Consider the following 18,353-nt stretch of genomic DNA (forward strand, 5'->3'; position numbering starts at 1 on the left):
CATTATTTTTCTTTGTCTAAGTGAGGACAATATCACATTTAAAAATACTGTCTCGGTTTAAATTTTAATCTGATGGAGAACATTAGTGTAAAAATCATACTACAGCGTTAATATCACTTCACTCACAGAATCACATTCTGTGTACCTCTTAAATTTACATGGAGCTGGCAGCACTCTGAGAATCGAACTCAGCCTCAACTCAAAGCCTTTTGCATTTTTTCTCCCACTGCCAACAGCAGACTGTGTTTTAGGTTGTCCCCAGTATGCTAAGTACTTCACTGACTTTGCATGGGAAGATTTACAGGGGCATGAGTTGTTCTGCACCATTCATTGCTCTTAAACTTCTGATCCGTCATGCATACTTAGATTTGTATTTCTTAACATTTTGTAGGTGGGTTAGTTCTAATTCATTTTTCTCTGTTTCCTGTGCCTAAACCAAGATGCTGCAGGACCTTGTTGATACATCAGACTTCACTGAGACAAAGGCTTCATACAGATCAGGCATCCAAACTATTTGTTCATTTCAGAAGTGGTATTTTGGCTGCAGTGTTTTTTTTCCACTTGTGTGGGAGGAATTGTGTTTTACTGTAAGCGTCAATACTTTTGTTAAAATAAATTGTTCTTATCTGTTAGTGTAATACTTTTTCTTGTTGTCCTGTTTTATTAAGAGACAGAAACTATGCGCTGTACATATCTTTCAAGTTGCTCAAGGTATAATTAGTGCTTAAATAGTCATAAAAATATTGTCTTACCAATTATAATGATGATACAGTTCCTGTAAAGATGCAGTTCTTTTCATCATAAACTGCCAATCGCACATACTCAGAACACTCAAAAGAGCTACTTGTAAACATTCAGTCATGGAGGTAATTTCTTTTTACGCAGATGTGTTATTGAACACCACTGACTTCTATTCAGATGATATTAGAGAAGTTGATGTGAATTTGTATGTGAAAAACTAATTCACTCAGATAGGTGCTGTGCCAAGGAAGCAGTTTGGTAGCAGCTGACATGTGTTATGTGTAATACTCATAGTTTTCAGTCCTGAAAAGGGTGCATTTAAGGCACTGCTCAGGTGAATACATTCTGATCATTCAAGCTACATAATGAGATAAAACTATAATGTGGGTAGGTATATGCATGTTGGTAAACAGTTTAAATTATGCATGTAATTTATCAAAATAAAAATCCTAATATATTTAATCAGAGATACCGTGCACACATCTGTACCATATGAAAGACTGTGGATTGCATTTATTTTTGAGTCAGCAAAATGTACGTGAATGTTCATAGTTCATATTCGGTATTCATTTTGGTTTAATATTCTGTGTATAAGGCATGTGAAACTATAGTATGAAATGTCCATTTCTATCAGTGTGAAGATTTCAAGTACTTTTTTCTCTGCAGTGAGAATGAAAATGAAATGAACCATGAGAAACTCCTACCTGTCTTATTTGGAGCTACAGCAAAAGCTGTGAATACACAGTACTGCCTCTGCATCACTGCTTGAACTGGGATAGCTCTGGTGCCTCCTCTCTGCCCACAGTACTCACTGCTGCCCCTTGCCATAGAGATGAAGAAGATGGTGCGCTGCCTTCCTTTTTACCTCCTCCCTCTTTTTCCCCAGTTTCAACACAGCAAAATCAACCTGTAGTGTACATTAAAATCCTTGTGATGGGGCAGAGGTGGATGGAAGGGAGGAAGAAACTGAGCCTTTGATGGGGCAGAATTGCCACCGTGATTACCACAGCATTTCCCCAGCCCACGACTATGTGACAGTGCCTGCAGACACCTCACAAAAAGCTGTCTTATTTACACTTAATCAGTGTATGAAAGCTGTATCTATTAGTGCAAATAAATGGAAACATCACTGGTAGGCTATATGTGCAGAATTTTAATATACTCCCGTTTCTATATGACTTTTTGCTCTTCCAGTACAAAATGCTTCTAAATGCTACTTAATATGTGATTTCAGAGTAATCAGCTTGTGCTACAACAAAAACAAAAAACCAAAACACAAGCTCTTGCAAAGGGGAGAGAGCGTGAGGGGGAGAGAGGGAGAGAGAGAGTGAAAATGATGTGTGGTGCATACAAAAAAGGAATGATATTAACAATTCGATGAATTCCTAGTTGGTAGACCAGACTGAGCCAGACGCATATATTAACGGCTGTCTGCTGCTGATGTGAGCTTGCTCAATGCAGTGGAAATGAAGGATCACCTAGTCTCTGACACCAGCTTATTTGTACGTTTTAATTTTAAAAAGGAAAATCACTGTTTTACATAAACATCTTAACCCCTGCATGATTTTCTTTCTTTTTTCCTCCCTCATATTGTTTGCTAATTTACTGTCAACTTAAAGTGCTGTTTAGCTGCAGCCCAACAAAACATCAGTCAAAAAAGAGAAAGAAGTATTAGCTTCTCTTTTGTCTGCCATGTACAACTGGGTTATTATTATGATAATTGTCTACTTTAATTTTTAGTCTTCATGAGAGATGCAACAATTTTCCAGAACTTCATCTCTCAAGCATTTCAAGTTTTAACAAGATACTGTTTCATTTTAAACCTAAGCCAGAAAAATCCTTTACAGCTCAGGCTAGGGTGATTCGATCAATACTTTTCTTTAACCCGAAAATCTTTAGTGCCTTAATAAAATATTACGTTTATGGGATAGAATTTCTATTCAAACTATATAAACACTAGGAGCCATTAATATAATGTTGAAGACTGCTACATGAGTCAGGGGAATTCCAATCCAAGTTAATTACTGCTGGAATTAGAGGAACGAATATTTTACTCAAAGTTGTACAACAAGAGTCTACAATTATCACATTTCAGAGCATTGCTATACACACTTGATGAAAAATGTCAATGAAATTTAACATAAGATGTTACACATTTCCATGGGTAATGAAAATCAGCACATTCACTATTAGCTAACACAACATTTTTTTTTTTTTTTGGGTGTGTTAATATGCACTGCAGCAAAAATTTCTGTAGGCAGCAATTGTAGCCATCATTTTGATTTGCCCATATGATGATTATGCTCAGTTCTTGACTAGATAGTTAATTTTACACCGAAATGCAGCCATCTCTGCGCAGGAACCATCTGTGGTACACAAAAGAAAAATAAAAAAAATAAAGGAAAAAGAAAGATCCACTGTCTAGGCTAACTAGGTAGTCATACAGAGATGTGTAACAGAAAAAATATCTGGAATCCTATAAAAATGCCAGCTGGAGCTGTATCGCTCACAAAATAGATTATTTTTTTTTTTCTGTTCAAGTATTTTTATCCCATGTAAACAAAATGTTCATCACCTCGTTTTGCCTTCCCTGATACTTACCATAGGTCATCTTCAGAGTTTGTTGAGTGCTACATCATTCCACTCCCCAGCGCCATCAGAGTTATTCTTACCCAATGAGTTATATTCTTAATGGCACCTAACTGTATTAATTTTTGTGCTAAGCTATGTTTTGCTTACAGTGCCTGCGTTACAACAGGTGGGTCGACTATGGAATCCTATGAGAGTAAGTGAACATATGATTGTTAAGATCAACAATGCTAAAATGATTTTATCTTTATAAACATTTTTAATCTAATAAGTAGGATTTAAAATAAATCAGAGAATCATCCAGTTGATTATACAATAAAGTTTATCTGGTTGGCTTTTGCGATTGCTATCGTTACTCCTGTTCTTGCTTATTTAGGAATTAAGGATTACTTAGTAATTGCACAGTAAACTAGATAAGAAAATGATCACTTGAATAACACAGAGGAAAAGACAGATAATATTCTGTACTTTTCTTCTACTTTTGAGTTGTTATGAGCAGGTTCTGATTTTTTGCTAGGGACACATATTTATTTAAGTGGCCATGCAAACCTGCAAGATTGTACTGAGCGGTTTAAGGCTGGTAATTTGGGCAATGGTTTTGGGGACATTTTCTTGCACCACCCCCACCCCCAGCCTCTTTTCTTGGATGTGTGCGTGTTGTGCATGGGAAGGTATGAAGGAAAAACAGCTATTCAGCAGAGACATGTACCACCCCTTTAATTAAGCTTTTCCTGGACTGTAAAAACACTGGCAATGTGTAAATCCCATTTGGCGGGTTGTTGCTTTTTTTGTTTTGTTTTATATTGTGTGTTTTTTTTCTTGCGTTTATTTATTTTAACAGAATCCGAAGTATTATATTAAGAAACCTTAGTGATGAAATACAAATGAAAATAGTTCCACTAGTAAGTCACTGGGTACTGAAAGGGTTGGCTAGCATCGGCACAGAGCCAATTGGAAGATTTTTTTTTCATTTAATTCCTTTCACCTAGTAGGCTCCTTAAGCATTAGGCAGAACCCAGTATGTGGCTAAGTTATTGCTCTACTGTTCATCACACAAAAAGCACAGTCTTAGCATTTGTAGATTTTCTTCTGGGAGGTTTCTAATCTAGACAGCATTTGCGTTTGGGGATTACACCACAGTCTGTTCCCCACCACCTCCCCCTCTAACATGTAGCCCTTTCAACTTCTTCAAAGAAGTGGCGAAAAGTAGGTTCTTTTATTAATAGCAGAAAACAAACCGACTGCTGGACTTCCGTGGCAGAGCTCACATAATGCACCAGGGTGGGAACTGTAACAAAGAATGCTTGAATGCACTAAACGTATAGTGAAACCCCATTTACATTCACTGATGGAGCTTAAAGTACAATAAACGAGAAGTTTAAAGTAGAAATAAGCAGGACCATGAAAAGAGTTCAGTGAAGGTAGATACTTCTTGAAAAGTTTAGCACAGGATTTAATTTCCAGCTCAAGCCTTTCCTAGCAGAATGCATTTCTTCATAATGCTTCCCTTTTCAGAAAGCACCTCCATCAGATGAAGGTAAATCAGATGAAGAGAGTATCTTCAATGCATAAATAAGTAAATTCTTTTTATCCGATTTATATACTGATTTTCACACCAGTGAGACAGTTAGCAGTGGAACAGTCTTCATGGTTCACTGTCTATTCTGCACTCTCTACAAAATGCCTTTGATGTGAAGGAAACAACTTTGTGCATAGAAATAAGTTTGCTTGTGGGATCCTCCTGTGATTTCTAAGTCTCTCTCCTTCTAAATTTTATGTGTACATGGTAGAATTGGATGAGCTAATTGTTTTTCTGCCAGGGGTTATTCTGTGAGATAGAACTGCAATATTCCTAGTTACAGGCCATTACACTGGGCAGCTGCCCCCTCTCACCTTCTCATCCTCCATAATGACCATCTCTTTGTTTTAGTCCTTCTACGGCTGTAGTATAAGGTCCTACAGGATGCTAGCTCCCTTCTTCCAGGAGTTTGAATCAGCTAGGCTTCCACTTCTTGTCATTATGTGTCTCCGTGGTAGTTCTTCACCTTCAAAATTAAACGCATTTAAATTGTCCCTAACTGTAAGTTTTAACAGAATCTGTGTCCCCTCCCTCATCCCTGTTAAGAAAAGTCAGGGATAATATATTTGCTTAATAGTTACCGTCCTCCACATGAACTTCTTAATCATTGTCTTCCCAAGAATGGCAGGATAGCTGCAGCATCCACACGGCTGAACAGAGGATGATTTGTAAAACAGGTTTAATAGCAGTAATGTGGGGGTGAGGATATGTGAAATGACTTTCTGCACCTTTCTCCAGCACAGGTAGCTTCTGCTTGTGATGTGATTAAGTATTTGCCACGGAACAATTATTTGCCACTAGCATTTAGCTGGGTTAACATTTTCAACAATTTTGGGGATCCTGCTCCACTCTGGGCAGAGAGCAGACATGCAGCCCTCTGCTCTACAAATCCTTGATGTGGGCTGCCCTTGCTGGCCATGGACCCTGAGCTGACGGGAAGGCAGGCAGTGGATCACCCTCTGTATTTGTGCAGGCCCAGAGTGGTGCTGGCCTCAGCAGTGATCCAGCCTGCCCTGCAAAATGGCCGGGGCAGCCATTTTGTGCCTGGATTTACAGCTTTTCCCTGAGGGTGGAGGGTTCATCTCTCTGTTAGGAAGATTTCTCACAAGGCTGAAGATTCACAGCACTTACAGTAATGTATTTATATACACACTGGAGTATTCAGTAACTTAGACTGACTGTTACTTTGTAGATAAACCTGGGAGGTACTGCTCCTCTAGTGTTTATTATGTCAGCATATTATTTTGGATATTAATTCTTTCAAACGTGCCTCATACTGAAATAGAGGAATATGGTCGAGATATTACTGTTTTAGGAGTCATTGGAGGATCCGATTCTAAAAAAAAATGGACAAACGTTTAAAGGCAAGACTGCTTACCAACGTGGTGCTGGAAGCCTCTCGCACTGACTCACAGGGTTAGGGGTTCTTGTGGGTGTTGCCGGTATCTTGGTATTGCACTTTGGTAGGTTTTTATGAGTTAATAAATTCCGAAGACTGCAGTTTGGCTTTCTAAAATTTGGTAATCATTCCTTAAATGCTAGTGGGAAATCAAAATTACTACATGCAATAACTAAAACTTTTTTAAAACCCTTCAAATGTTTTCCAAACTGCTGCCTACGTGTTCTTCTTCCCTACACCAATGGCCAAAGATTCCGAGTCACTTTCTGGCACCCAGCAAGAACACAGTCAATTCTCTTAAGCTCCATTTCAGAGAGCAAACCTTTCCTTTTTTTTCTTTTTTTTTTTCCCTGAAACACTGCCTGTGCAAACCCAGGGCCATTTTGCATGGGGATTGCTGCTAATAGGGAGCACAGCAGTGAGCACAGGGGTTCCTGAACTTTCATTAGAGTTCTGAGGCTGCAGTATAATGCAAATAACAATAGAGAAATGGTCAGTGATCAGTGCGTTATTTTTTCCTTTGAGTGTTTGCACTAACTATGCCTGGGAAGGCAAGGGTGCACATTTTAACAAATTATGAGATCTCATATCCTAATGTTCATTTAATTTTTATTGAGACTTAACATAGTTTGGCATCCACATTTACTTATTTTGTTGATTAATATCTTTGAATGATTTTCTGCAATAGCAAGTAGCAAAATGAATGTAGTAGCTCAAGATTACCAAGATAAGAATTTTTCTGAAATGTTTATAGACTGTATGGTAGAAATCATGTTCTGTATGATTTGGCTATACCCAAAAAAGGCCTGCATCTGACAATCCAGCTCAGATTATGAAATGGCAGCAGACTTTAACATCCGCAGGTGTCTTTTTAGTGGATTTGCAGACTCTCCTGCCACATGGCAGAACTTGTGCCTGAATGCCATCCTATAATCTGTCCCATCTACCGTTTACTCAAGTATAAAACATAGTACGGCACAAGGTTTGCACCTTACATTCACTATGCAAAGAAGACAACCAGACAGCTCCTATTTCTTTCCTTCCCTCTTTTTTTTTAACCTTATCTCCTCCACTGCATCTCCCACACATAGTAGAAATATCATGTCTGCTGCCAAGGCAAACTCAATCATCTAGTCTGACTTCCTCCATAAAACATGCAAAACCAAAATTCACCAAGCAACTCCCACATCAACACCAACAATTTCTATTTGGTTTGCATGTATATTTTAGGATTCAGAATTACAAAGAATCTATAACCTCCTGAGGAATAGTGTCCCATTAGTCTATTAATTTGTTATTAAAAAAATTATGCTTCCAGCTACTGATTTTTTTTCATGATAATTTAAATGGTCATTTGCTATCAATCACCTCTTAGCTTTTTCATTGTTAAGCTAATGAGATTGTCTTCAGTTCCTTACTGGAAGATACATTTTTGGAAAGATTGAATAATGTTGCTAATTCTTTTTTTTTTTTTTTTTTTTTTTTTTTGTAAACTCTTCTCAGTTTGCTCAGTTTGTCAGTGTCCTCTGCAAGTACTAGTAGCAGGACCAGATATCCAGTGTCAGGATGGTATAATTTGGTGCGCTAGTAATTCCTCTTTTCTTTTAGCTGACTTTCTTACCCATATACTGTATTTTCTCTTTCATTCCACTATACTGAGACTGCAACTGTAGCTGAAGATAAAGAGAGAAGTAGATTTGAAAAAGGCTTGTCTGAGCTACTTGAAGGTACATCATTCCAATTGAAATTAGTAGGAGTTTAGCATCTTAACTATTGGTACTTCTTACGTTTATGCAAGCTGATTTTCATACCAATGAGAGAACTAACAGAATTAGCTCAGCAGTGTTTATTCAAGTAACAGCCAAGTAACTTTTAACTTCCAGTATTTTACTTATTTAATAAATTGTGTTTAATTTTAAAAGGAAATTACAAGTGTACTATTCTTGCTATCTGAAAACTTCCTTAGTTTAAGCATTTTCTTTCTTCTAGTATACTTGAATTACAGAAATAGATTATACAGATGGATTAAAACATATCCATGTGCTGAAAGCAGGCAGTCAGTCTTACATTTCACAGGTATTCATCCAAATAGCTAAGATACAGTTAGCTAGAGGATTATTTTTTATGTGTTTCTCCCAAGTCCTGTAGCCTACTCCCTTTACGATGCTTATTTGTGTGATCTCAGTAAATCTTCAAGCCTATCTGCTTTATCATTTCTCTATCAAGGATTTAGGGAGGAGAAGTGTGAGAAGGCTGATTCTAAGATAAGCAACGCAAGTTGGTTAAGAAAAAGAAATGGCTGTCATCTGTAGCCTTTCCAGACATAGCAGTACAGTCCCAGACAGTCACCTGAGTATTATCACTTTGTCTCTACTATAAATCACAGTCTGGTAATGGCCAAGGCTGACACCTTGACATTTTCAAGAAAAGTAAAAGACCTCATTTGAATGGAAATCAATTTCATTTCACAAATCTTAGGATACTACTCCAGTCCTTGTCTTGTTCTTTTTTTTTGTGTCTTATTCAGAATTTCCGTGATCTTGATAAAGGATTGTGTTTTACAGTTACTTTCATTTCCAGCATACAGTTTAATGCTATTGAAATATGTGTGTGTAAGCAATGCATCATAGGACCAGGTTCCATGTAGGCGTGGGAAAGTAACTTGCTTTTCTGACAGCCTGTTGAAGGTGATGGGCACAGCTCCTTTGTGCAACCTGAAATATCATACCCTTTTACCACCTCCTACTTCCAGTAGGTAGCCTACATTCGATGGAAAGAAAGGAATGTCTCAGAGCGTGTGGAAACAAGCTGAACATGAGACAGCAGCGTGCCCTGGCAGCCCAAAAGGCCAACCGTACCTGGAGTGCATCAGGCCCAGCACTGCCAGCAGGGAGAGGGAAGGGATTGTCCTGCTCTGCTAAGCAATGTGTGGCCTCACATTGAGCACTCCATGCAGCTTTGGGCACTGCAGTGTTAGAAGGACACAGAACTACTAAAAAGTATCCAAAGAAGGGTAACGAAGGTGGTGAAGAGTGGTAAAGGGCAAAGACATGTGAGGACAGGCTGAAGTGCCAAGGCTGGCTCAGCACAGAGCAGAGGAGCTGAAGGGAGGCCTGATGGCAGCTGCAGCTCCTCGCAGGGAGTAGAGGGGCGGCACTGAGCTCTGTGGTGTGACAGCGACAGGGCCTGAAGGAACGCCGTGGAGCTGTGTCAGGGGAGGGCTAGGTTGGGGCTAGGAAAAGATTCTCCACTAGAGAGTGGTTGGGCCCTGGAATAGGCTCCACAGGACAGTGGTCAGAGCACCAAGTCTTTCACTTTCCCGTCCCTTTCCCCTTCCCCTTCCTGTTTCCCTCTCCTTCTCCTTTCCCTTCTCCTTTCTCCATTCTCCTTTCTCCTTTTTCCTAAATCTGTAAACACACTGTTGTGGCAAAATATCTGCAATCAAGGAGGAAGGGGAATAAGTATTGCAACTGTAATAATTCCAGTACTGTTGCACGAACAAATACAAGTAAATATTATCCAAAACCTGCCTCCCTTGAAATGTCTGATACAAAGCACAACAGGTCTTACAGAGTAAGGCTGTTTTTGGGAGCAACTCCCTTGTGTCCTGGATAGGTATTGTGCAATCGCTGTCCTGACTCAAGGCTTTGAGTCACCACCAGACCTTCAGTGCCTGAAGGTCCAGTAATGACCCTGAAGTTGTCTTTCCAATTGTTGAACAAGGAGATACCATGCTTTGCAAAATTTCTGTTTCCTCATTCAGAGAAACAAAACCATCTGGAGGACACTTCAGTAATAAAAAAAGGGAGGGAGGGAAGGGGGAAGGTGGCAAGATGTAATGCACGTATGATAAACTAAGCCAAATTAGCAAGCTGTGCTCAAATTTACTAACAGATTCAATCCCTCTTGAAGTTGAAAAAGGAAAACGTCCTTAGCATACAAAGGTGGTCATACCATGCTTAAGCCCCTCAAACAGAATAGCATGAAATATGTAGCCGTGTCAATAGCAACAGGTATGAAATCAAAGGTAAGGATTTTTCACTTTTTCTCTTTCTTGCCTGCTGTACAATACTACTGAAAATCTGATAAGAACCTCATTAAACCCATGCATGTATAACACAGACCTAGTGCATCAAATGACTTTCAAAGACCATAGGTATGTGATGTCTAGACACTGTCCATTGGCTTTATCTCAGCATATCTTAAGGAGCAGCAAAACAGAGGGTGCTGGTGTGGAAAGAAATGTTAACAATCTAGCAAATTGCTAGCATCTTTGCCCAGAATCTTTTCACTGACAATAGCTGCCAGCACATTCCTGGGTAAAAGGATAAGATTGGGACGGGTATAGTGATACTGCTCTGTTGTGTTTTCCTGTCCACTGCAGACTGTAATCCAGTAACTAATAAATGGTACCAACCTATTTAAGCACCCTTGGCAGACTTTTTTTGTTTCTTCTATGCATTTGTTGCATTACTTTTGTTGCAGAGAGTCTTTTGTTACTGTAATAATGCTATCTGTTCTTGGTTACAAATATTTCCATGATATCTACATCTACAGATCCATTTGTGACTGAAGGGGACTGAGAAAATGTTGGGAGTCTATGTAAGTAGTTTGCATGGACTTCTTCTTGTAAGGCATTACACTTCTATTCAATCTGCATTATTTTTCTCAATTTGTTTTCTCCAAGTGATTTTTTGACAGATAGAATTTGTAATGTGCTGTTATCTGACAGATTACCCTGTTTTTTGTTTGTTTATTTTGTTTTTAATTATAAACATAGTTTATTGGCAAAATTTTCCAGTGACACACTGTTCTGTACAGTGGAGAGATTTCAAGGTGAAAAAGATAGGAACTACAAGATTTGGTGCTGTGGTATTCTCAAGGCAGTTTTTATTGGTACAAAGAAAGACAGAAACATCCTGCAGCCATTTAGATTCCATAAAGAAATGCTGTGGCCTTGTGACGTTCCAGGAGAATTTTTGTCTTTGGCTTCAGTTGCTAAGATGTCTTGAAAAGTAAACATTTTTAAGAGTGGTTACCATTCTTACAAAGCACTTAAACTATTTCCATTCCTCCAAAGCCTCATACCATGAACTTGATCTTTTCTTACTTTCATATCTCCAAATTGCAGAGAGAACAGTGTAATGCACACTGGCAGGTGTTGTCAGGACATCGTACCTACAGAGGCACAGATTTCAGCAACAAAATGAAAAGTTTGCATTGACGCCTGAATCAAACCTGAATACTAGCTCTGAAAAAGGATTTTAGCAGACTGAAAATTTCTGTTTAGGTCTAGGCAAAGAAATACAATATTTAGTTCAGGATCTAAAAACTGCAACAAAGATAGTAACAAATCACGCAACCTCCCCGTGTGTCATTTAAAGCAATTTAAAACTATCCAGGCTATATGACATAACTATTATATTCTTAATGGACCAAAAGTTTAAATATTCTTTGTTTAGCACAAACAGAAATTTTAGCTTTTGATACAGCAGCTTGATTGGATGATTCACAATTTGTAAATTGTGCGCTTATACGCAAGACTATCTGAAGTAATCAATACTCCCTATTTTTAAGACAGTCACAAAATTCTTGTTTCAAAATCAAAATTCAATATCTATTGGTAACTGCTGATTTGGGAAGGATTAGATCAAGTAAAGCTACTTTCCTGTGTAATTCTAGTTCATTAGGACAACTATAGCACAGTCAAAGAGGCCTGTTAAATTTGTTCATATGCTTCTGCAGCATTTGTCTTTGACCTAACAGCATAGTCAAAATTTAAATTTAGTTGTTGTGAGCACAGTGCTGACCAATCTAAGTAAGAAAATACAGTTCATACTGTATAAACATCATTCAGCTAACCCAGGACAAAATACACCACTTCTCTATTGCTGTCTCCTTTGCTTAGTCATTTAAACTGCCCATCACATGGGTGGCACTTTTCTCCCATTTGTCACTAGGGCATATAACTACGCAGGGCAGTTGGAAAGCTGCTTACAGCTTTCCAGTCCACTCAGAAAACAAAGAATATTTTGGTTGAGGTTTCTCTTGTGTGCTGTGCACATTTCCAAGTGGGCTGTGCTGTGAGTGGATAGAGCAACACCAGGCCCAAGCTACCAGCCCTCTGGAGGGCCATTGGGCTTGGGGCTGCCAATATCCTTAGAAATGACTCTTCATGTCACGTGTTAAAAGGAATATAGCTTCCTTGTCCTAATGATAATGACTGTTAAAGTACTAGACACATTATTGGAAGGTTTCTCATTCTCTTTGCCTTAGGTCATCCTATTGATCTTCTCCGAAAGGCCCCAAGTCTGTAGGTTCTGTGCAACATAAGTGCCAGCCTCAAATAGGTGTCTGAGGCACAGCAGGGCATCTCAGACAGCACTAGGTAACTACAAATGGGAAACCAGTGTTGTGTCCTATCCATTTAGACTCCCACGGACCTTGCAAACTGAGTACTTTGTTCAGAAAAATGCATCTCTCTTAAAATATTCCTGTGTGACTATCACAACCCACTTTATTTTTGGAATTTGTATTCTCAGAGGAAGTTGAGTGAAAACACAGTGTAGTGAAATCTGTCAATGGATGTTTGCATGTAACTCAGATTTAAGTAAGATAGAGTTTTATACATGAATGTAAAACCAGAATTTAACCACTGCCACATTTTCTTTTTTCTTTTTTCTTTATTTTTTTAACATTGAAGTTGGAAGATAAACTGTTTAATCAGTGTCTGTCTCTAATGTTTCTAACAGTACAAAATAGTGCTCTCTTTTTCTTTAGCAGTCTTTTCCTGCTGTTTTCTACAACTAAAAGATTTGTTCGGATTTCAGCTGTGTACACACTTGCTATGTCAGTGCTGTACTTCACCCCTTTCATGGCTGTGATGAGCAGCTTAAAGTGTGCAATCCATGGATTTGTTAGGAAAAAACATGTCGCTAACATCATAGAGGAGGATAGTTTCTTCTTTTCCAGAAAAATCTCCATTCATTATTATGGATATATCCAAAGTACAGCTAATAGAGATGGCTCCACTATGCAGTGGGAGCACAAACCTGAACCAGAACTCTGCTTTGAGCCTATCTTTTCTCAGCAGGTCAGTGTAATTGAGATGGATAAAGCAGTTCTGTTTTTGGTAGCACTCTTTTAGACTGCCTGCAGTCTCAGGGGGAAACAGATGCATCCGAGTGGCTAATTCAGATTTTTGCTCCTTATTCCATGTATGAAAGAGGAGTATTTTTGTTTTGCTTCTTTAAATGGAAGCAGAATTTCCATTCTGTACATATTTCCTTTTGCCAATAGTTTGCCCTTTCTTTTGCTTTGTTCATGCCTCTAAATTTCCTCTGAGATTGTTCTTTGTAGGAAAGGTTCAGGGGCATTGTTAGCAAATTTCTCTCAAAAATGAGTTATCAGTTTCCTGAGTTTACTCTGTGAGCACTGAAAATCAGTGCATTAACGCCAATTTCCAGCAGCCACTGAAGACTCTTAAAAATCCTTTACACAGTTTGAAGAAACTCAGCACATTCTGACTGGTTGAAAAGCACATTGCTAGCATTTCAGAAATATGGATCTCAACTGAAGAGAAGCACAATGTCATTTATATTTTTAGCCATGCCAAATTCATGAACAGCATAAACAAGCTCAGGCCCTCTGACTTTAGCAGACCTCAGTTACCCTGAGTGTCAGGCTGGCTCATTGAAAATGGTGCTGTGATCCCACTTAGATTCACATTACTGTTAACAAAACCTTTGCATGTATAGAAGGGTCGTGCTCAAATTCACTGCAGGTGCCACACACCTCTACCAGCTGAATCTAACTACTCCTTGGACTAGATGCTGATAGTTAGCATTTACAAGATCAGGATGCTAGTCTTAAACAGTACAGAGATATGGAAAGACCAACAGAATGTGTTGCATGTGGTGAGTTTTGTGTTTGTAGGTTTGTGCTCTTTGGGTGGTATTTTCTTGTTTGTTTTTGTATCTTTAAAAAAACAGCCAGAATACCAATAACTTACTGCTGAATGAATTTTGCTTCTTTTCATTACCTACACAGTACTGCACATCTGTGATTGATACATAACCCACTTCAGAAGACACCATACCTGGATGCATATTACTTATTCAGACAGCGTTATTACTGGAATGAGAGCCTTTTCAGAAGAAGGACTGCTAAATCTGAACTTCACTTTACCCAGTCAGAAAAAAAAAAGGAAAAAGCTTACACAGTAAAAATATGAATAATATTTTTTAATCACATTTGGGTTGGAAATGATTTTGCTATCCAAATCCCCTCAAATACTATTATTTTTGAGAAATCTCTCATAAAATTAGTAAGACATCAGCAAGAACATTTTGACTCTGCATATCACGGCTATGTGAGAGTCGGAAACCATGCAGTCGCCAGCTTCTGGGGGCCAAGTCTCACTGTTAGCAAGCTGCTCTGGGTAGCATGGAGAGCTCTGGCAGCAAGCTGAGGACACCTCTTAGCAGTGCAGGCCAAAAAAAAAATGCTTGATTTGTTTTGAATTGTAGTCTCTAACCATGATACTTCATTTAAAATCTCAGTCTTTAACAGGCACACATATAATCAGACGCACGTTCTCCCATGAAATCACAATGGATCTTTTTGATACCAAATCCATATCTCTGCAAAAATGATCGTGGTTCTGTGGTCCTCACAGATGGGTGCTCTACTACATGGTCTCTGACTTGTCTCCTACAAGGGACCATTCTGGGGAGTTTTGCTGAGACCTGTAAACTCATGTCACTCATAGCCGCAAGTCATTCAGACATTGCCATCTACAAAGTGAGAGTTTTAATGATGTGCTCTGCTAAACTTTTCCCTCATGTATAATTGCTTGTGGCGGAAGGAGAGGGAGGAGGGGAAGGTGATGGTGAAAACGGAGGGCTTGATTGGCATGAAGTGATTTCGGACTAGCGGGAAGCAGGCGCCTCTGCTCTCCAGCCCCCACATACTTGTAAGTCTGTGTGTGTTGAGAGGGGGAAGAAGCTGATATTGTTCCCTCTAAAATTAATTCTCAGTTAGCCAGTGACTCCTGGTTTTTAGCTCAGAGCACACTGTAATTGCATTTTTCATTTCAGTAATTATAGAGGATATTAAAGTGGATAGACAGTTGTAGCAATCCGGCTCTTTAGACATATCCACTTGTCTAAGATCAAATGGCTACAGCATATTTAGGGTTACAGTCTCCTTCTTTTCCTTCTTGTTCTCTACTGCAGTGGATTTTTTTTCAGTGTTACCATGGCAACACTATATCTGGCTGCCAGCTCTGTCGTAAGTTATTGAACTGAGACTGGCTTTTGGTTTAGCAGATAATTAGGTTCTGTCTCACAGGTTCATTTTCCTGTGACTGGGACGTGAATATGACCTACAGCTGGCCTCAATTTCAGTGTCACAGACAAAACTTTAACCCTTCCCAGTCTTGTCACTGCTGTAGAGCTGCTGTTGGTGGCTATGGCTGGCATTTCCCACAGTCCTGAACACAGCACACCCCAGTGAGCCCTCAGGGCTCGCTGCCCAGGTTCGACTGAGCCCAGCGAGGCAGGAGATGGCTAAGTGCATAAGAGAGGCAGGGTGGGCAGTGCCACATGAGTATGGGCTGCCCATGCGTAGATTTGTTGGCAAGGTAAGTTCACCACTTGATTAGTGACCCTTTAAATAACAGAACCACAAATTGTGGTGTCGGCATTTTTTGCTTCACTCAGGAAGTCAGAATATTTACATAGGGTCTGTTTTAGTACACAGGGCTCCATCCTCAGCCGTACCTGTGGTGAGAGGGCAAGGCTCTGAGGAAGGAGCACCCATTCTGAATTAACCTCAGTGCTGTTCCTTTTCTCTTCCCTTCCACCACAAGCCTCCCGTCCCTAGGTGGGTAGGAGCGCAGCATCTCCTGGGCTCAGCCGCTCACTGGTGTTGGGAGGCAAGGAGGAGGAAGATCCGCCATTTTCTTCAGCACAGTTCTCAGTCCTCCTCCTTTCCAGTGTTCGTACTCAGTGTAACATGATCTTACAGGCATATAAGCCTCTTCTATCTATGGAAAAGCCTGCAAGAAAAAATATCGATTGGAGGAAAGTTCCATGAGATTTTGCTAGCAGATATTTCCATAACATGTCCATGGGAGGAGGCAAAGTTTTTCAAACTCAGAGTTAGGCAGGTTTCTCTCCCACAGCCAGCAGATCCCAGAGGGCTTTTCTGAGAAGTACAAGACTGCTGGTGTAGGAGTCATGCAGCCATTTCTCTGGGGCGATGGCTTCTCTCTGGCTATCTGGCAACGCACACTGCAGTGCCTCTGAGACCTGCCCCATCTGTGTTTCCTATTGACACTTTTCTTTCTGGGGAGTCTCACAGCAAAAAAAAAAAGGCTAGCTGCAAAAATTGATGGACTTCTACTGCTATCCATCATGGGGCTGCCGCATCAAAGTCATTCGCTGCAAGCACACTGATGGAGATCCCAGCAGAGTGTACATCTCAACTTCTATCCCCTCCCCACCCAATATTTGTGGCCATGCCTTTTGGCTGGGAGGTCAGAGTGCTCAGACAGGGCATTCATGCTGCCCCATGGGACTTATCCTCCTGAGCTAATCTTTCAGCCTGCGGTTGTTAATAAAAAACAGTGCGTTTAAAACCTGCCTATTATACAGGAGAAAGCAAACAGTATTTCCTATAGCAGAGACAGTGACTCCTCACTGAAGATAACACTGAAAGCTGCAGGTTTAGCATATGTGTTTAACTGAAATGATCAAAAAAGACCCTCAAGGTATTTCTTGATTAGCATATTTAGTGTGGATTAGGACTCCTTGCAAAGATAGTGCAGAAGTTTTGCTGAAGGGTTAAACTGGGAGTGGGAGTAGGCTGGAGGGAAATGTCCCCCTTGAATTGCAGACGAGAGATGTGAAGCTCCACGTGCCGGCTGGCTGATAAATTATCCAACTGCCGCCTGCTAATGAGCATTGCCACGGCTGGGACCCTGCGGCTCAGAGCCGGGAAGCTGGTAGTACTGCACCCGTAGCACGTTGCAAAGCATCAAGGTCTGTTAATGCACAAAAAAGAGGCAAATGCACCGAGCCACTGAAAAGGAATATTTTCCAGTATAAAAAGAATCATAGGCATATATAATTCCATTATATATAACCACATGAAAATAAATCAGAATGTATTTCTTTGTGTAAGCAATTTTTTATTATTTTTTTTTTTTTTAGTTTTTTTTTTTTCCCTCTTTTTGCAGCTCTTATACTAATAAGCAGATTAAGTAGTTTCAATTTTTGCTTAGAGTTAGTTTCAATGTCTGGCCCTCATATCTGGCATAGTCCTGTAATGTTTCATCTATGATCAGAGTTTAAAGCCAAATAAAACACTGTTTTCATTGGAACCACTAGAGAAATCAAACAAATATTGCCAGTGGGATTAAGTTTTATAAAATATAGATAAGCAATCTGAATGTTTGGCCTAAAGCAACCTGACATTGTCCTGACAACATCTGCAAATGAGGGCATGCAAACCATCTCGCAAGGAAAAAACACAGGAAAATTGCTTTGTTGCCATTTTGCAATTTCCAGCTGGAGCAGGCAGAATTCTTACGCCAAGAAACCTTTGGTGGAGGTAACCGAGCCCACTGCCCAGCACAACATAGCTTGTTTGCCACAACTGGCTGGAAATCAAATTCTTCCACGGGATGCAGACCTGGGAAGTCCTCCTCAGCCCCTGAAGACCTTCCATAGCTGATGCTCTCCAATGTGAAAGACAAAGCTTTGCAAGATCCAGCCTTCTTTCTGGTGCTGAGATCAGTGATATTGTTGGTTCTGTTTATTCCCAGGGAAATCTGTAAAAATCAGACAATACAAGAAGTTCATTCTAGGAGGAGTAAATTACAGCACTTTTGCATTCTGACCATCAGTAAATGCCTTATAAATTTATCTTGAATGTGAGACTTCCTTTACTGTTTAAAACATTTTTTTTCACTTTACAGTATTTCTGCAGAACGAAAGATAAATGGAAACAAGCAAGAAAACACTCAAATTCTGTTTGTTA

General features: G+C 39.7%; 1 long non-coding RNA gene across 1 annotated transcript in view; it reads left to right on the plus strand.

The window, feature by feature from the left end:
• Positions 1 to 18,353, plus strand: part of LOC128072929 (uncharacterized) — a 261,184-nt gene that overhangs the window by 225,685 nt on the left and 17,146 nt on the right. The window contains exons 6-7 of the long non-coding RNA XR_008202525.1: positions 1,408 to 1,585; positions 3,483 to 3,526. This is a non-coding gene — a long non-coding RNA (uncharacterized LOC128072929). The remainder of the gene's footprint in view (positions 1 to 1,407; positions 1,586 to 3,482; positions 3,527 to 18,353) is intronic.

Source organism: Tympanuchus pallidicinctus, unplaced genomic scaffold (assembly GCF_026119805.1).
Source record: "Tympanuchus pallidicinctus isolate F22 unplaced genomic scaffold, pur_lepc_1.0 scaffold10, whole genome shotgun sequence".
NCBI classification, from domain to species: Eukaryota; Metazoa; Chordata; class Aves; order Galliformes; family Phasianidae; genus Tympanuchus; species Tympanuchus pallidicinctus.